Source organism: Elephas maximus, chromosome 27 (genome assembly GCF_024166365.1).
Source record: "Elephas maximus indicus isolate mEleMax1 chromosome 27, mEleMax1 primary haplotype, whole genome shotgun sequence".
Taxonomy (NCBI): Eukaryota; Metazoa; Chordata; class Mammalia; order Proboscidea; family Elephantidae; genus Elephas; species Elephas maximus.
Window position 1 is genome coordinate 30667516 of NC_064845.1, and position 20951 is coordinate 30688466.

A 20951-nucleotide genomic window follows, 5' to 3' on the forward strand; every position below is an offset into this window, starting at 1 on the left:
GGGTATGTGACAGGAATGGAGACCATGAGCGTTTGGGCCATTTCCTCATGCAACTTACTTGGACCCTCACATCCTGCTCAGGCCCGATCTTGTATATACTGCTTCGATTAATGATGGAGTGCTGCCGGGCAAGTCCAACCTTACAACTCTGTGGGTCAGGCAACATCCAGTTCATAATGGGAAGCTCAGGCCACAGGGTGACTTGCTGGCCCACGGTTAAGCGTTCTGTCTCTAAGGCCCAGTAACAAGCCAAAAGCTGTTTCTCAAAAAGAGAGTAGTTATCTGCAGAGGATGGCAGGGCTTTGTTCCAAAATCCTACAGATCAGTGCTGTGATTCACTGAGAGGGGCCTGTTCTTCAAAACGAGGATGAAGAAAAAGGCATCAGCCAGATTAATGGCTGGATACCAGGTACCAGGAGGTGTGTGAATTTGTAGTTCACTCCTCCAAGGAAACTCCTCTTCCAACTGATTGGCTGCTCACATCCGATCACAAAATGGAGGCTGATTACATAATTTCTGCCAAACCCCTGAGAAGCATCGCCTAACCAGATTTACACATAACATTAACCATCACAGTGGTGATGAAAATGTTCTGAATTAGATACTGATGATGGTTGAATAAGATTGTAAAAGTACATAAAGCCACTATACTACACACTTTAAAACTATTAAAACATTTTATTCTATGAGAAATCTACCTGTTAAAATAGTATAAAGTATAAAATGACCTGGAAAAATACTATGACAAAACCAAAAAAATTCCCACTCAGGTGCATTGAAGAAAGAGTCTGGTTCTGGAGCTGATGTTTCCTACCTGTGAATGACGGGTGGCTGTGGAGGAGGTGCGGGAAATAACTCAACCTCTGGTGACCGAGGCAGAGCTGGAGATGGAGGATCTGGTGCTCTATAGAGCTCTTATGTTGAGCAGGAGCAGGATCGACATCAGCAGGTCATCTGGGAGCCATTTCTGGAGGTGGCCCAGGATTGAAATCTATGCCTCCAGCTGCCTGTCCATCTGATGCTGGTGATGGAGCTGGTGACAGAATAGTTGGTGGACTGTGGGGCTCCAGTGTTAGTGCAGGATCAGGATCAACATCAGCAGGTGGTCCAGGAGCTGGTTCTGAAAATGACCCACGTGGTCCCTGTCCCCAGGAGGTCACAATCTGTAGGGAAACATGAAGATGGGTAAAAGAATGAAAACAAATACATGCAAAGAAAAGAGCATATTTTATAGAGAAAATAAAGCAGGGTGCTGTGAGATAAGGCTAGGGTGTGGTCCAAGAAGCCTTACTAAGGTGACATTTATGTGTGATGAAATGACAGGAGGCACCAGCCCTGCACGAGTCCGGGTACAGTGTGCCACGGAGAAGATGCAGCTGGTGCAGAGGCTGGAAGGCAGACATGAGTTTGTCTAGAGGGAGGGTTGAAATGCAGCCAGTATGGCTAGAGGGAGCTGAGGAGGAGAGGAGGCAGGGAGGAGGAGGACAGATCGAGGACCCATGACCTAGTGGGCTGGAGGAGTTATCTCCTGCTCTGTGATAACAACACCCCCAAAAGTAATGACTCACAACAGCACACAGCACGCAGTCTTTGTGCACCAGGAATCTAGGCATGGCTTACCTGGGAACTGCCCCAAGTTCTCAGGAGCCTGCGGTGGTTGTCTCAACTGAGTCCTGACTCAGGAGATCTGCTCCCTATTCACTTCCATGTTATGAGCAGGACTCTGAGAGCTGCTGGACTTAGGGGCTTCATTTCCTCTTTGTTGATCAGGACCCTCCCTCAGCTCTTTGTCACATGAGTCTCTCCATGTGCAGGTCATACATCACAGCTGCTTCCTGGGGGGAGATGAGAAATAAATGACAGACAGACAGAGAGATGACTGAGAGACAGACAGTGAGAGAGAAAGTATAAAACAGAGCCAAGAAACATTGCCCCAAATGGGGTCATTATGAGTTGAAATCGACTCAGTGGCACCTAACACCAAGAACAACATTCTTGAGAAGCGAGTCCTTGAGTCCAATCCACACTGAGGGGAGGGGGCCACACAGGATGTGGAGACCAGGAGGTAGGATTCTTGGGAGCCATCGTGCAGGCTGCCTACCCCCAAGTCTGAGATGAGGCACTGGGTTAGATCCTAAATGTAACGGAAGTTATTGGAAGGTTTTATGCAGAGGGTGACAATATCTGACGTTCATTTCATTCCAACCCCCTCCTAGTGCACACTGGGAATTGAGGTCAAGAGGGGAAGGGACTTTCCCAAGCTCACACCACCAGAACCGAGCCCTGTTTGGGGATCTACTCCATGCTGCTTCCCACCCCTGCTTGAAATTCTTCCATTTCTGAGTTTGTGCATTAGGCACAGGGGCAGATTATGCAATAGGTAAGGTAAGCACGGTGATCACCACATCTTTGATGCGGCAAAGCCCATGTGAAATTTTTCACTACAGATTAGTAAGTAAGCACAAGTAGACCTGTGCTTGCCTTGCTTACAGGGTCATCTGCCCCCGTCAGGAATTGTAAATTTGAAGAGGCATTGATTCTGTAGGAAGGTGCTATGGGGTGGGGAGAGGCAGATCCCAGCCATACCTAGAAGCGGAGTATTAGATGTGGTGGAAAAATATGAAAAGGTGAAAACGTTCACTACAGATGATCTGGTAAGCAGGTAAGCCATATGCTTACCTTGCCTATTAGATAATCCACCCCTGATTAGCTACAGGTAATGCCAGCCCACGGGTTCTATAGATGTTATCTCACATATACCTGCTGATGTCCCTAGGAAGAAGATGCTAGCTAGAATGATCCCTACTGTGTGGGTATGGGGACTGGGGACGCTCTGGGCAGCACAAAGACTTGTCCAGGGTCACAAACTGATTGAGAGGGATGAGCTTTGTCTGAACCCAGCTCTGTCTGCACAAAGCTGGGGCCCTGGCTTCACCCAGGCCTTCCCCAGGTTTTAGGGGGGAGGGGGAGGGTTGTGTTGGTGTCACTGTGTACAGTTATGGAGATGGCATGGGGACAGGTGAGCATTCAGCAGCCCTGGGGGACTTTGGGGAGGTCTTAACTGACATCAGGCCCAAGTCAGAAGATCCAGGACATGACCTCACTTCCTTGACAACAGACTACATAGAATTTGGAACCCTGGTAACCTGGCCCCTACCCAGCTCACTTGAGTGGAGACACTCAAACTAGGAACATGTTTTCTTGTTGTCTCTCATCTTCCCTTGTATCAAAGCTTGGAAGACCCAGGAGTTCGACACTTTCACCAAGGCTGAGACATGGGCTCGTCCCCCAACCACGGAAGCTCAGGCCATTTACCAAAAAGAATCCAAAGGTAACACAGGGTGGCCCAGGGCTGCCAATCCAGGCCAGGCCATCACTGAGATCCCACCTGGGCAGCCCCACACCCCCCAGGGCATAGCATCTCCCTGGCCATGCCAGCCCTTGCCCTCATGGGGTCCCTGGTAATGGGGGATGGGAAGAAATGTGGATAGAACTGATGAGGCAGAAAGTTGTTAGCTGAGGCAGTGTCCATTTGGGAGAGAGGTGGTGGGGGTCAGGGAAGGAGATGCCATGTGACCTGGGGAGGTCTGGGAGGGGAGGAGTGATAATGAGGATGATGAAAATGGGGCTGCTGCTTCAGGACTAGCACACATTGAGGGCAACCCCAAGCTCTCCACCCCCACGGCCTCTCACCACACTGGGTTCATGGGCCTGAGGCTGTCCGTGGCTGGGCCTAGTCCATCAGCTTGGGTGCCTTGGGGAGCTGGGGGCTGGGGTGGCAAATGTGAAGGCCTCTCTCACTTTCCTGTCTCGATCCCCCTGATCAGACAGAACAGTGGGATATAAGTCTACCCAGAGGTTCCAGTTCAGACCAGGCCTTAGGGAGGGACTGTCAGGGTCACAGGCTGATTCAGCACTCTCACCTGGACCTTCTCTGAGATCCAGCTCACCCTGAGTGTGGTAGTCAACGTGCAGCCCCAGCTGCTGGCCTGCCTGGGCCACTGCTGACCCTGTACCAGCCCAGCTTCTGCCAGATCCTGCTGCAATACTCAGAGCTTGATTTTTCTATCCGTGGACTTGGTCACGGCTGGATGGTGCTGCCCACAGTCCAGCCCGCCCAGCATGGGGGAACTGGGAGCTCCTCGGAGGCACAAGGGCTTGAGGGGCAGAGAGAGAAGGAGGCAGCACGGACGGACTCTTGATGCCTCCCTGGCCGCTGCCGGCACTGTCTCTGCAGAACTCCCAGCAGGAGATCCCCAAGGAAAAGGAGAATGGCATCACCTACTCGGTCTACCCCAAGAAAGGGACCAGGAAGGGCTGGCACAGGTTCTGGGTGAGTGTGGGGGGAGGGGAGTGGCATCCCCCTGCAGAGACCCAAGATGACCAGGGGGGCCCTACGGCCCAGACACCTCCCTGTAGACCTCAGGTCCCTCCCAGGACTTTCCCTCTTGAGGGTCCCCAGACCCCTCACAAATGAATTAACCTTCCCCCCCAACCCCCACTGCCCTCCCTGTCCTGTCCAGCTACAAAGTTACTGTTCACGTAAGCCCATGCATATTTTGCGCGTTGCTGCTGTTTTAGTGTTTAACTTTCAACCCCAGGGCCCCAGGCAGCCGTCGGCTGGACTGTCCCTCCACACCTTCTTCCAGCTTCACACAGCATCACACTTAGTAGGCCTCTTTTACCCTAGAGCACAAGGCTCAGGCTATGACACACCTTTTTCCACAACCTGCAATCTGGGGGAACACAACACGTGACCCTTTCAGGTCAGAGGCTATATGCTGACTTGCTGTAGAATGTTCCAGAAGAGAGGCCTGCTCCCACAGTGACTGAGTCTCTCACTACTGCTGGCCCTGGACTGATTCCTTCTGCTGCCCTTTCAGCAGGGCTGCAGAAACGCTTACACGTGTGGTCATATCCTGACCCACCAAGGACAGACTCCCAGGAATGGCATGCTGGGGGAAGGATGTGCACATTTCAAGTTAGGATCACTACAGCCAGACTCCTTCCCAAAACAGCTGTCGCAGTCCCATGGCCCAGCAGACTGTGATGCTGGCTGTGTCTCTGCATTGAGCCGGTTCCAGGTGTTACGGTTCTTTTCCATTTTCCCTATCTGCTGTCAGGGTGGCCAACAGAACTGCAGGGTGGCTTTGAGGCACTTGTTGGCCCTGAGAAGCTGAGCCACCTCTCAGTCCTTTACCAACCATTCACATTTGCCCTCCCTGAGCCATCTGTTCAGATCCTTAGTTCTGTGGGGGTCTTTTTGCCACCCCAGGATCTCTAGGCTAACACCCTTGGCTGGATCTGGGTGCTCAAAACCCCCTTTAATGTACAGAAAGAAAAGTCCGTGTCTTGCTTACCTCATGGGTGCCTGCTCTGTGCACTGTCTTCATCTGGGAGGAAGTGAGCGTGCACCAGACCTTCCCCTCCGAGTCAGGAACAGAGCAGGCCTCACCTAGCACAGAGGAAACCTCACGGAGCCCTAGTTTCAGACAGTTCTGGGCTCTGACCAGGTGACTTTGAGTTGACAATGGATGTCACCAAGCTTCTGTTTTGACACCTCTGGAATGGGGTGTTTTGTGAGGACTCACTGGGATACTGCTCTTCCTTCAGGGAGATACCATGGTTACTTCGTTAACAAAATCATTTCAGGTTCCTAATGTTTGTAATCATCCCCCACCTCCAATCCTGCTTGGAAAGCTGAGTTCTCTTTGCTGCTAAAGGCACTTGTGTCCCACCTCCTGCCACAGATCACTGAGGGAGACGGAGTACCTAGTCTGACCTCTGGGCCCACAACACTCCTGGTGGTTCATGGGGCTGCCTCTGACAGTGTGTCCCTCCTCTGTCCCACCCCAGTGTGTCTGTGGTTCTGACGAAGACCTGAATGAGGCCTGGGTGATGAAAACCTTCAAGGCAGGCTCACTGCAGAAGCTGGTGGAGCTCCTGGTGCCCGCCTACATAAAGGGTGACATCTCCTACATCAAAATCTTTCTGGGAGCCTACAGAACCTACGCCACCACCCAGCAGGTCCTAGACCAGCTTCTCCGAAGGTGAGCGCCCCACCCTCCATAGCCCAATGGGGACTCTACCTGCTACCAGCTGTGAGTCTGGAGAATGTCACTTCACTACTCAGAGCCTCAGTTTTCTTCCCTGAGAAGAGGGGTGGTAAAGGCCCAATCAGCTAGAATTACTCTCAGGACCACATGGAATAAGCCACAGGAAATGTGTACCTGGAGCCCAGCTCTAAGATGAAGGGTGCTGGAGGGCCTAGGATGTTCACATTTATTATTTGCCTCTCCCCCATTAAGAAGCTTTCTGCCTCACCCCTCACTGACTACGCACTCTTGAGCAAACCTACTTCCCATTCGTAAAGGGGAGTTTGAGATTCCATTTAGTGGGTCCTTGGTATAGCCAGAACAGGGATCCCTGGAGGCTGATAGAGGGGCACCAGGACACTTAGATACCTGGGAGGGTGCTGGTTGGGTTCACTCATTCACCAGTCATCCATGAAGCCCCTACTGTTGCAGACACAGTTCTCGGTATTTAGCACTATTCAGTGAACAAAGCAGATAAGAAGCCCTGTCCTCCTGGGCCTCCAGTCTGAGAATCAGACAGGAACACTAGACATCTTAAGCAAGTAGTGTCCACAGTGCATTAGATGTGACACCCTCATACCACCTCTAGGTATGGATGTAACCACCCCTATTCTGCTGAGTACGGTGAGCCCCAGGAGCAGCTGAAACGGTGAGTGGACTTTGGGTGGAGAAGGAGGGGCTGAGGTTTTAGGGGGCCTGTGTCTGGATTGGGGCTGGCAGACCCTGGGCCCCACACATCTAGATTCCACTAGAGGGATGAGTTTAGAGACACCCCCTGCAGGGCGTAAGCAGTCATTGAGAGCTAGGAGTGGAACCTGGGTATCCTGGACAGTAGAGGGGAGGCTGCGGGCTCAGAGATGCCCCTGAGAGAATTCATCTTCCCACAATCCCCTCACATCACCTGTTGCCCCCCCCCCCATTTGGGGCCCAAAACAGGAGGTGCTGGGGGAGGAGGAGCGGGGGGTGGAGAAAATTGCTCCCAAATCCTGATCACCAGTCATGGGTGCTCAGCTGCATGAGGGGCCCCTGTCCCAGGGGAGAACAGTCTCCATGGGAGAAGAGGCCTTCACACGCATGCAGAGAGCCAGGCAGCACGTTGGTGCACACGCTCCAGAGGAGGGGTCCTATGGCCTGGGCATCTGGATCAGGGTACGGCCTCCGTGTGTCGTCCGGCATCAGATAATCCTGGAGCACTACTGAGGTGAACGTGCAGACACACATCTCCGTTCCCTTAGAGTGTTACTATCCAGTGCGGAGAGGGCCAGAGGACAGAAAGGGATGTAATTCAGGCTCCCCGAGGAGGGAGAGTTGGACAGACCATTGATGGGGAGCTCCCAGGGACAAGGCTCTGTGCTAGCCCCATCAGTGACCAGGCCTGCCACCATCAGGGCAGCCAGAGGGCATGATACAGGGTGGTGCTGACCTTTGGGAGGTCAACGGTACAGGGGTAGACAGAGGGACTCGCCCCTTGCAGGGGTGCCCTGGGAGGGCAGTGTGGTGGGAAAAGCCAGGCTTCTGACCCTGCTCTTCACCACCCACCTCCAGCGCCATCTCTTTTATCCTGGGCACATGGCTAAAGGAATACTCGGAGGATTTCAATCAGCCCCCGGACTTCCCCTGCCTAAAGCTCGTGGTGGAGTATGTGCACGTGAACATGCCAGGCTCACATCTAGAGCACGATGCCCAACTTCTCTTGGCACGGCTGGATCAAATGGAGGTCACTGAGGCAGAGCCAGAGGGTGAGGAAGACTGGGCATGACTGCATGTGAGCTTGTGAAGGGGACATGGGAAGGCCCCCAGAGGCTGGGGTTGAGCCAGGGATCTGAGTAACTTCAGACCCTCCTGTGGTAGACCACAGTCTGGGAAGACTTCCTGGGGTGGAAATTCTTGGGAATGGGTTTCTCTTCGTGGCAGTGGGTGTTTTCCATCATTGGCAAGGCATGAGGAAAGGCAGTCATGTTGGTGAACTTTTCTCCTCTTGCAGCTCCAGAGCCGGGGCCAGCGCCAATTGTAAAAGAAGCTCAAGAGCTAACTCAGCCCCAAGAACCGGCTCCTGGACAATCTCCTGGGGAAAATTCTGCTCCTGTATCAGCACCAGAGCTCCACAGCGCACCACCTATTATGTCATCAGCTCCAGCACTGGTACCAGATGGAGAGCTGCCTGGAGGGGTGGATCCCTATCCTGGGCCACCTCCAGAAATGGCTCCCGGACCACCAGCTGATGTCGATCCTGCTCCTGCTGCTGCTCCAACACTGGAGCTTGATGTAACCCAGGTCTTCCCCCAGCTCCATCACCAGCATCAGATGGAGACTGAGATGGAGAGGTGGATTACCATCCTTAGCCATCTCCAGAACCGGATACTGGACCACCAGCTGACGTGGATCCTGCTCCTGCTCCACCACAGGAGGTCAACAGAGCTCCAGCTATTCCGTCACAAGCTTTGGCTCTGGCAGCAGATGGATAGGCCACTGGACGTTCAGATTCTTAAGCTGGGCCACCGCCTGAGCCAGATCCTGGACCACCTTGTGTTGTCGATCCTGATCCTGTACCAACACCGAAGCTCAACAGAGCACCACCTATCCCATCTCCAGACGGAGAGCCAGCAGGAGAGCTGGATTTTTACCCTAGGCAACTTCCAGAACAGACTCAAGGACCACTTCCTCAGTCAGATCCTGCTCTTGCAACAACATTGGAGCTGGGTACAACAACAGGTCCTCCATCACCAAGTCGAGCACTGGCACCCGACAGAGAGCCTACTGAAAGATCAGATTCTCTCCCTGGGCCAAGACCATAACGAGCTCCTGGAAAGCCTGCTGAGATCCATCATGCGCCTGAACTAACACTGGAGCTCCATAGAACACCATCACTAGTTCCAGGACTGGCAGCAAATGGAGAGCCACCTGGAAGATCAGATTCTGGGCTACATCCAGAACTGGCTCCTGGACCACTGGCTGATGTCAGTCCTGCTCCTGTTCCTCGACCAACACCAGAGCTCAATGCAGCCCACAGCCCTCCATCTTGATCTCTAGCCCGGGCACCAGGAGAAGAGCCTGATGGAGGGCTCGATTCCCATTCTGGGCCACCTACAGAACTCCTTGCTCAACCACCTGCTCCTGCACCAACACCGGAAGTCCTTAGAGCACCAGCTATTTCATCACCAGGTCCAGCAGTGGCACTGGACAAAGAGTCCGCTGAAGGGGCGGACTTCCATCCTGGGCCACCTCCAACTGGCTCATGGACAAACAGCTGATATCGATCCTGCTCCTACTCCAAGACTCGAGCCCCATAGAATATTAAGTCCTCCACTGCTAGCTCTGCCTTGGGCACCAGAGGCGAAGCCACTTGCCATGCCTCCTCCACAGCAGCTCCTCATTCACTGCCAGGGAACATCAGCCTCAGAACCAGACATTTTCTTTTTCTCACATCAGTGGGGATTTTTTTTTTTTTTTGCTTTGTTGTATTTTTCCAGCTCAATTTATACTTTAGAGTTTATACTATATTAACTGGTAGTTTTCTCATTAAATAAAGTTTTGTTTTAATAGCTTGAAAGTATGTAATAGCAGTGGGTTACCTACTATCACAATCCTATTCAACCATCAGCACTATCTACTCTAGAACACTTTCATTACCACTGGGATGGTTAATGTTATATGTCAACCTGGGCAGGCCATGATTCTCAGGGATTTGGCAGAAATTATGTAATCATCCTCCATTTTGTGATCTGATGTGAGCAGCCCATCTGCTGGAAGAGAAATTTCCTTGGGGATATGGCCTGAAAAAAATACATTTTCTGCGGTATGCAGCCATTAATCTGGCCAATGCACTTTTCTCTATCCCTGTTTTAAAGGGCCACCAGAAGAAGTTTGCCTTCAGCTGGTCAGGCCAGCAATACACTTTCACTATTTTATCTCAGAGGTATATCAACTCTCAAGCCCTATGTGATAATTTAGTTCACAGGGAACTTGATCACTTTTCCCTTCCATAAGACGTCACACTGGTCCATTACATAAACAGCATTATGCTGACTGAACCTAGTAAGAAAGAAGTATCAGTACTCTAGACTTATTGGTAACATATTTGCATGCTAGAGGGTGGAAAATTATTCTGACAAAAACCCAGGTGCCTACATCTCAGCGAAAAATCTAGGGCTCCAGCGTGTGGGGGATGTTGAGATATTCCTTGTAAACTGAGCGATAAGTTGATCTCTCTGGCCCTTCCTACAACTAAAAAGAAGGCACAACACTTGTTGGGCCTCTTTGGATTTTGGAGGCATCATATCCCTCATTTGGGTGTGCTACTCCAGCCTATTTATCAAATGACTTGAAAAGCTGCCAGTTTTGACTAGGGCCCACAAGAAGAGAAAGCTCCGCAACAGATTCAGGCTGATGTCCAAGCTGCTCTGCCACTTGGGCCATACGATCTGGGAGATCCAATGGTTCTGGAAGTGTCAGTGGCAGACAGAGATGCTGTTTGGAGTCCTGTCTGGAGTCTTTGCAGGCCCCTACTGGTGAATGACAGTGCAGACCCTTAGGATTTTGGAACAAAGCACTGCCATCATCTGCATTTAACTACTCTCCTTTTGAGAAACAGCTTTTGGCTTGTTACAGGGCCTTAGTAGAGACTGAACACTTAACCACGGGACACCAAGTTACCACGCGGCCTGAGCTGCCCATCATGAACTGGGTGTTGTCTGACTCACAGAGCCATAAAATCGGATGTGCTCAGCAGCACTCCATCAGTAGGTGGAAGTCGTATCTACGATATCGGGCCTGAGCAGGATCTGAAGGCTCAAGTAAGTCGCATGAGGAAATGGCCCCAATGCCCATGGTCTCCACTCCTGTTACATTACCTGCCCTTTCCTAGTCTTCATCTATGGCCTCATGATCAGTTGACTGAGGAAGAGAAAGCTGGTGTCTGGTTTACAGGTGTTCCTCTGCATGATATGCAGGCACCATCTGAATGTGGACAGTGGCAGCAAAGCACTACAGCCCCTTTCTGGGACCTCCCTGAAGGACACTGGTAAGGGAATAGCCTCTCAATGGGCAGGATTTCAATCAGTGCACATGAGTATTCGCTTTACGTGGACGGAAAAATGGCCAGATATGCAACTGTGCACGGATTCACAGGTTGTGGCCGATAGTTTGACTGGATAGACAGGGACGTGGAAGGAACATGATTGGAAATTTGAAGTCAAGGAAGTATGAAGAAATGGCATGTGACAGACCTCTCTGAACAGGCCAAATAAATGAAGGTGTTTGTATCCCGTGTGAATGCTCTGCCTTAGGCAGCGTTCTCTAAAGAAGCAAAACCAGTTAAGTGTATAAATATGTATATATAGAGAGAGATTTATATCTAGGAAAGGGCTCACACGGTTTTAGAGGCCATAACACCACAAGTCTGTGGGTCAGGATAGAGGCCTCTCCTGATTCACGTAGCCTCAGGTGCTGGTGAACCCAAGTTTGGCAGGCTGGAGAGCAGGGCTGTTGCTCACAGGCTGTGAAGGTCAATGAATCCCAAGACTGGCAGACAAGACCACAGGTAAACTGCTAGCTCAAGTCCCAAAATCTGGAGGTCAGGTGAACAGGACCCAGCTGCAGAATCCAGAATGAGCAAACCCCTCCGAGCCCTGCCAGAACATCTGCGCACATTGGATGCAGGACACATGCCCAAGGAAACTCCTCTTCAACCAATTGCCTACTCACATCGTATGGCACCATGGGGGCAATCACATATGAAATCTCAACAGGCAAGTGACCACAACATGACATGACTGCCAAAACTCTGAGAATCATGGTACAGCCAAGTTAACACACACTCTTAACTATCACAGTTCACCCTTTGTCAACTTGGTACCAGTACACATCTCCTTAAACCATATATAATCTCTGAATAAAGACAATTATAAAGTCATTCTTTTGCCTAACATGATACAATAAACACACATACAGCTAAAAATGCACTAGCTCTATTTACATCTTATATTTTATAACTTGAGAAAACAAAAATATTTGATGCACACATAAAAAGCAGAAATACTCATAACAGTTACAGTTCTCGTTTCCTCAACTGGTCGCATGAGCGTAAGTGGTATTTAGAACTACCTTCTTCCACCACCCATTCCACATTCCCTTTGGCCTAAGCAAGCATCTCAGTTGGTCGTGGCTCTTTGCCTGGTGGGGTGGCCGAACCTATCATTCCTAAAGGGTCTGGGCCATTAGTAGTCATGTTGGAACTCAGTTGCTGTCATTTTGCACTGATTTTAATCAAAGGGCATGTGTGATGGTTAAGATTGCATGTCTCAACGTGGCTGGGCCATGATTCTCTGTGTTTTGCCAGTTGTATGATGTTTGATCACTTCCCTGTTGAAATTTGGTATGTGATCACCCTCATAATGGAATCTTCTGAGTGGTTTCAGTGCAGGTAGAGCCTGTGGTGGCTCACTCCCCGCTCAGCCTTTATCTCTTCACCCTCTGCCACCTAATCCCTTCTGCTCATCTTGCCAAGGCTCTTGGCTTATTCTGGATCCTGCACATGTCTCTTGTTCATCTGACCTCCAGTTCTTGGGGCTGGAGCTAGCAGCTTACCTGCTATCTTGGGATTCATCAACCTTCACAGCCTGTGAGCAGGAGCCCTGCTCTCCAGCCTGCTAATCTTGGGTTTGCCAGCCCCTGTGGCTACATGAATCAGGAGAAGCCTCTATGCTGATCCACCGACTTGCAACTCTACAATCATGTAAGCTGTTTCCTTGATGTAAATCTCTCCATATACATATTTATAAACTTGACTAGTTTTGCTTCTCTAGAGAACTTCTGACACCAGAAATGTTGTAGTTCTCAAACCAAAATTCTTACTCTGTACAGATTAAAAAAGCAAAGAATTTGATTGAGGGATAGTACAGCTCAAGCTGGGCCAGACTAAGTGAAAGTACAAAGTGCTCCACAGGGGCTAAGCAAAGAGTGGTTTTTATGCACATTTTATAGCCAAATAAAGCAGTTCTTTCTTCATATCTGATCAACCACATACTTCCTGAGAATGGTCTATACAAACTTTTTTTTTTCTAAGAATGATTCTAACATACTGTTCCTGGAACATTTTTGTTTAACATTTTCTGAAAACTATTATGTTAGTCAGCTAAATGCCCCTCACCCCCTGCTTTGCTTACCAGAAAGTAGTGTGTTAACTCCATGTTGTGAGCCCATCCTAAATGCCTCTAGTTTTGGATTCTGCTAGCACACCCCTCATCTACCTTCTCAACCTCAGCCATATAAACCAGCAAAGGAAGTAGACGACTTTCTGTTTCTGAGTTGCATAGAATCCAGGGTCAGACTCTTGAGCTCGAACTAGGCCAGACCTGAGTAATCCGGCACAGAGCTGTTATAGTTAGAAGTGACCAGAACTTGAACCTACACTAAGATGCCTGGTTATTTTCTTCTTGCATGGGTTACAAATGTTGTCTTTGGTTTACAGTTATGGAGGATTAGAACACTTCCCCTGAACATTTACCTCATTACATAAAGTTAAATGGATTAAAGGGCTTCCCTGACTATAAAATAGCTCTCTGCAAAATTGAGATTAAAGATCACAATATCTGAAAAGTTGCCATATTAGAAGACGGATAACAGAATTTTGAATGAGAACATGTGTTGGTTAGGTAGACAGCAAACGCCATATCTTTTAATGTGAGATCTCACTGAACAACCTTTAAGATAAATTATAAGCAGAGTATTTTGGTTAATAAAATCAATGATATCAAAACCTGTTCTCCATCCTCCACCCCTACACATACGCATAAATACTATAGCAATTAACCTTTGCTATGGGCAAATGGGAGCCCTGGTGGCGTAGTGATTAAGTGCTATAGCTGCTTTTTTTTTAGAGAACCCAGCCTAAGACATTTGGTACCCAGAGTGGTTCTAGAGAAACAAAATTGTAAGGATGAGTTTTCTAAATTAGTTTTCAAGTCTGGTTAGTCTCAAAGATGTTGATGACTCTGCTTTCAGTAGTAAAGAGGGCACTGCTAATTCATGGCATGAGGTGGCAATTCAAATATGCAAATTATCACCACCAATAGATCGGGTATTGGTGAAAGGCGAGGCTCTGGGTGATGGCATATATGATACCTTTCAATAATTTTCTCATAATGAGAAGTATAAACAAGCTGGATGGTTGGTCCTACTTGCACTTGACAAACTGGTGAAAGAAAGAGACGATCTCGGGGCTTCAGTGTCAAAGCTCAAGTACCGCATAAATGACCTCAAAGTGTCCACTTGTGCTTTGAAGGAAAGCCTTATTTCTTGTGGCAACACTGCTGATATTGCCAAAAACCAAACCCGAGTCTTATTGTAAGAGTGGCTGAATTACAATTCCACTTCAATTGCCAACTTAGAGAGGTGTCTGAAGTTAAAGTAAGGGCATTGATTGGGAAGAAATGAGATCCTGAAACTTAGGATGGGGACATATGGGCAGATAGTTAGAAAGCTGGAGACACGGAGCCCCTAAAATCCATTTAATCACTCCTGCCAATAGAACCACTTCCATCTGCAGAGATTACTCATGTGTGTCTGCTACACCACCCTGCCCAGTAAAGGCATTAGCCCCTCCACTTCCATCTAATGAAATTAGCCCTTGCCCAGCTGCCTCTAAAGAGCCCTTGCCTGAGCCATTGCCTGGGGCATCATCTCAGGCAGATGCTTTACAACACAATGCTGAATGTTCTCAAAACAATTCCAGACTACTGATTCTGGCTTCTAGACCTATAACTAGATTAAGTCCCACCGAGCCCCAAAGAGATGTAGTAGAAAGTGTGACCCAGGAGGAGGTACGCTACACTCCAAGAGAACTGCTTGACTTTTCTAATATGTACAAACAGGAACCTGGGGAATAGGTGTGGGAATGGTTATTCAGGGTGCAGGATAATGCTGCAAGGAACATAAAGATGGATCAGTCTGAGTTTATTGATATGGGTCCACTAAGCACACATTCTTCATTCAATGTTTCACCTCAAGATATTAAGGAAAGATCTAATAGTTCATTTGTTTGGGTTGCTGAAGCACGGATTACACAGTGGCCTACACTAAATCAAGTTGAAGTACTAGACCTGCCCTGGTATACTGTAGAAGAAGGTATTCAAAGGCATGCTGAGGTGGATTTATTAGGTTAAACCCACAGACCCACACATGGAATGCCCAAAGAACACACCTTTTACCACAAATGTGAGGAACAAATTTGTGAAGGGAAAGCCAGCATCCTTGAAGGCTGCTGTGATTGCTATTTTATGTAAATCAGATCTGACAGTGGGAACTGCCCTAACTGAATTTAGACACCTCAATACAATTGGGTTGATTGGACCCTGTGATAGTAGGGGCCAAGTGGCGGCACTCAATCGAGAAAGAAAAGGTGGGCATGGTTACAGCAATGGACAGCAGAGTCAAAGCAGTAATCAGAATAGTCTGACTCATATGGACTTATGACTACTTAGTCACAGTGTCCCTAGGAGTGAAATAGATAGGAAACCTACTAAATATTTACTTGATCTGTAGAAATAGGAGAATTCTTGGTTAGGTGAGCAGCAGTCTAACTTGAATGGTCCTCAGTCAACTCCCATACTAGAGTGAATTTAAAGACCCACAACCCCTTGAATGAAGGGAAGGCCAAGTCCTCATGAGGAAGGACACAAATACACTGCCAAAAATTTATACAGTTAATCTCTCTCCTACCCTTCCCCAAAGGGGTCTACAACCTTTTATGAGAGTGACTTTTCATTGGAGAAAAGAAAATAATCAGACTTTTTGGGGGGTTACTGGATCCTAGCTCTGAGCTGACACAAATGCCAGGAGACCCAAAAGAGCACTGTAGCCCACCAGTCAGAGTGGGACACACACAGAGGTTAGGTTATTAATGGAGTCTTGGCTCATGTTTGTTTCATAGTAGGTCCAATGGGTCCCCAAATCCCCTCGTAGTGACTTTTTCCAGTTCCAGAATACATTATTGGAATAGATATACTCAATAACCGGCAGAAACCCCACACTGAATCCCTAACAAATGGAGAAAGAGTCATTTTGGTAGGAAAAGCCAAGTGGAAGCCATTAGAACTACCCCTACCTAGGAAAACAGTAAACCAAAAGCAATACTGCATTCCTGGAGAATTTGCAGACATTACTGCCACCAGCAAGGACTTGAAGGATATAGGGGTGGTGCATCCCACCACATTCCCCATTCATCTCGTCTCTTTCGCCTGTGAAAAAATCAGATGGACCTTGGAGAACAGTAGATTATCAAAAACCTAACCAGATTGTGACTCCAATTGCAGATGCTGTTCCAGATGTAGTTTCATTGCTTGAGCAAATTAATACATGTCCTGGTAATTCGTGTGCAGCTGCTGAACTGGCTAATGCCTTTTTCTCCATACCTGTTTGGAAGGACCATCAGAAGTCTGCCTTCAGCTGGCAAGGCCAGCAATACACCTCCACTTGCCTACCTCAGCACTCCATGAGCTCTCCAGCCCTATGTCATAATTTAGTCAGCAGGGACCTCGATCGTCCTTCCCTTCTATATGATGTCACACTGGCCCGCTACATTGATGATATTATGCTGATTGAATCTAGTAAGGAAGAAGTATCAATGACTCTGGACTTATTGGTAAAGCATTTGCCTGCTCCCAAAGAGTGGGAAATTAATCCCACAAAAATTCAGGCACCTTCCACCTCAGTAATATTTTTAGGGGTCCAGTGGTATGGGGCATGTCGAGATATTCCGTCTAAAGTGAAGGACAAGTTATTTATTGCACCTGGCTGTTCCCACAACGAAAAAGGAGGCACAACACCTAGGAGGCCTCTTTGGATTTTGGAGGCAACATGTTCTTCATTTAGGTTTGCTACTCTAGCCTATTTATCAAGTGACCCTAAAAGCTGCTAGTTTTGAGTGGGGCCGAGAACAAGAGAAGCCACTCTCCCACTCTGCTGATTCAATGGTGCTTGAAGTGTCAATGGCAGATGGCGATGCTGTCAGGAATCCTTGGCAGACCCCTACTGGTGAATTGCAACACAGACCCTTAGGATTTCGGAGCAAAGCCTTGCTATCCTCTGCAGATAACTACTCTCCTTTTGAGAATAGCTTTTGGCTTGTTCTGGGGCCTTAGTAAAGACTGAATGCTTAACCACAGGCCACCAAGTCACCATGTGGCCTGAGCTGCCCATCATGAACTGGATGCTGTCTGACCCACAGAGTATGCACAGGAGCACTCCATCATTAAATGGAAGTGGTATATACAAGATTGGGCCTGAGCAGGACCTGAAGGCACAAGTTGCATGAGGAAATGTCCCAAATGCCCTTGGCCTCCACTCCTGTCACACTACCTTCCATCTCCCAGTATGCACCTATGGCCTCATGGGGAGTTCCTTACGATCGGTTGACTAGAGAAGAGAAAACTTGTGCCTGGTTTACAGATGGCTCTGTGCAATATTCAGCCACCACTCAAACATGGACAGTGGCGGCACTACACCCCTTTTTGGGACCTCCCTGAAGGACAGTGTGAAGGAAAATCCTCCCAAAAGGAAGAAATTCTAGCAGTGCACCTGGTTGTTCACTTTGTCTGGAAGGAGAAATGTCCAGATGTGCAATTGTATACTGATTCAAGGGTTGTGGTCAATGGTTTGGCTGGATGGTCAGGTTCTTGGAAGGAATATGATTGGAAAATTGCAGCCCAGGATTTATGGGGAAGAGGTATGGGGACAGACCTCTCTGAATGAGCCAAAGAAGTAAATATATATGTGCCCCTTGTGAATGCTGACCAAAGCATGACCTCAGCAGAGGGTGATTTTAGCAATCAAGTGGATAGGATGATGCATTCTGTGAAAACCAGTCATTCTCTTTCCCCAGCCCGTCACATCATTGCTCAATGAGCTCATGAAAAAAGTGGCCATGGTGGCAGAGATGGAGGTTATGCATGGGTCCAGCAACATGGAGTTCCACTCACCAAGGCAGACTTGGCAGCAGCCACTGCTAAGTGCCCAATCTGCCAGCAGCAGAGGTCAACACTGGGTCCTTAATATGGCACCATACCTCAAGGTGCTTAGCAAGCAACCTGGTGGCAAGTTGACTACATTGGACCACTTCCATCATGGAAAGGGCAGCATTTGTTCTTACTGGAATAGATACTTACTCTGATACGGATTTGCCTTCCCTGAGCAATGTTGCCAAAACCACCATCTGTGGGCTTACAGAATGCCTTATTCACCATCATTGTTATCCCACACAGCATTGCCTCTGATCAAGAGACTCACTTCACAGCAAATAAAGTATGGCAGTGGGCCCATGTTCATAGAATTCACTGGTCTTACCATGTTCCTCATCATCCTGAAGCAGCTGGCTTGATAGGATGATGGAATGGACTCCTAAAGACACCACTATGCACCAGCTAGGAGACAATACCTTGCAGAGTTGGGGTAGTGTTCTCCAGGAGGCTGTATATGCTTTAAACTAGCATCCAATATATGGTGCTGTTTCTTCCGTAACCAGGATTCATGGGTCCAAAAATCAAGAAGTGGAAATGGGAGTGGCACCACTCACTATTACCCCTAGTGACCCACTCACAAGATTTTCACTTCTTGTCCCCATGATCTTATGCTCTTCAGTATGGAGGTCTTAGTTCCAAAGGGAGGAATGCGCCCACCTGGAGACACATCACTGATTCCACTGAACTGGAAGCAAAGAATGCCACCTAGCAACTGGATCAACAGGCAAAGAAGGGAGTTACCATACTGGCTGCTGTGATTGATCCTGATTACCAAGAGGAAATCAGATTGATATTACATAATGGGGATAAAGAGGAGTATGCCTGGAACGCAGGAGATCCCTTAGGGCATCTCTTAGTACTAGCATGTCCTGTGATTAAAGTCAATGGAAAACTATAGTAACTCAATTCTGACAGGGCTACTAATGGCCCAGAACCTTCAGGAATGAAGATTTGGGTCATGCCACCAGGCAAAAAACCATGATCTGGTGAGGTGCTTGCTGAGGGCAAAGGGAATATGGAATGGGTGTTGGAAGAAGGTAGTTCTAAATACCACTTACGTCCACGTGACCAGTTGCAGAAACGAGGACTGTAATTGTTATGAGTATTTCTGCTTTGTATGTATGCGTCAAATATTTTTGCTTTTTTCTTACAAAATATAAGATGTAAATGGGGCTAGTGCATTTTCAATTAATCACGTGTTAGTTACATCATGTTAAGACTAAGTATGACTTTGTAATTGTCTTTATTTAGAGATTATGTATGGTTTGGGGAGATGTGTACAGGTGCTAAGTTGACAAGCGGTGGACTCTGATGGTTAATATTGTGTGTCAACACAATGGAGTATTACATAATGATAAAGAACAATGATGTATCTGTGAATCATCTCATAACATGAATGAATCTGGAGGGCACTATGCTGAGTGAAATAAGTCAACCACAAAACGACAAATATTGTATGAAACCACTACTGTAAAAACTCATAAAAAGGTTTGCACACAAAAAGAAACAATCTTTGATTGTTACAAGGGGTGGGGGAAGCGTGGAAACGGAAAAACACTAAATAGACAACAGATAAGTGGTAACTTTGGTGAAGCTAAGAGAGTACACAATACTGGGAAGCCAGAACAGCTTGTACAAGACAAGGTCATGGAAGCTCCATAGATACATCCAAACTACCTGAGGGACTGAATTGCTGGGCTGAAGGCTGTGGGGACCATGAACTCAGGGAACAGCTGATCTACCACAGCTGAGGTGGTCAGTGTGCTCCATCCATATTTCCTGGGACCACAATATCATTTTTAAAATTTTATATTGTTGAGAATATGTACAGCAAAACATACACCAATTCACCACAATTCAGTAACATTGATTATGTTCTTTGAGTTGTGTAACTATTCTCACTCTCTGTTTCTGAGTTGTCCCTCCCATATTAACATAAACTCACTGCCCCCTGAAGTTCCCATCTAATCTTTTGAGTTGCTGTTGTTACTTTGATCCCATATAGTCCTTCAAAGAGCACAATGCTCAAAGCAGACATTTTTACTACTTAAGCTAGGCTATTGTTTACCCTTAGGAAGACTTCAGGAGATTTTTTTTGGTTTAAGGTTTAAAGATTATTTCAGAGCATTAATTTCAGGGATTCATTCAGCCTCCATGGTTCCAGAAAGTCTGGATTCCATGAGAATTTTAAATTCTTTTCTGCATTTACCCTGTTTTGATCAGGATTCTCTAGGCTCTTTGCTCAAAATGTTTGTTCGTAGTAGCTGGGCACCATCCAGTTCTTATAGTCTCATGGCAACTGAAAAAAAAAAAAAAAAAAAAAAAAAAACCTGTTGCCCTCAAGTCTATTTTGACTCATAGCAACCCTGCAGGACAGAGTAGAACTGCCTCATACGGTTTCCAAGGAGTGGCTGGTAGATTTCAACTGCCAACCTTTTTGGTTAGCAGCTGAGCTCTTAACCACTGCCCCACCAGTTATTCATAGAGGAAATTAGAAACACATTCCATATTGTCCTCCTGTTCCTTACTCTTCTTCTTCCACTGTTGCTCCAGGCCCATAGAGACCAATTGTGGTGCCTTGGATGGCCACTTGTAAGCTTTTAAGAACCCAGGCACTATGCAAGGAACCAGGAGGTAGAACAGAAGCACTGAACATATTAGGCCAACTAACTGGGATGTCGTGTGAAACTGTGACTCATGATGACCCAATGTGTGCAGAGTAAAACTGTTCTCCACAGGGTTTTCAAGGCTGTGACCTTTCTGAAGCAGATCACCAGGCCTATCATTTGAGGCATCTCTAAGTGGGTTAGAACTGCCAGTCTTTCGGCTAGTAGTCAAGCAC

The 20951-nt window shown here is 47.8% G+C and overlaps 1 long non-coding RNA gene across 2 annotated transcripts in view; it reads right to left on the bottom strand.

The window, feature by feature from the left end:
* Positions 1-949: 949 nt before the first annotated feature.
* The window catches only part of LOC126068363 (uncharacterized), a 213479-nt gene continuing 193477 nt past the window's right edge, over positions 950-20951 (bottom strand). For both annotated transcript variants that reach the window (XR_007515642.1, XR_007515641.1), the window contains 2 exons: positions 1621-1835; positions 950-1163 (listed from right to left, as the gene is read on the bottom strand). This is a non-coding gene — a long non-coding RNA (uncharacterized LOC126068363). The remainder of the gene's footprint in view (positions 1164-1620; positions 1836-20951) is intronic.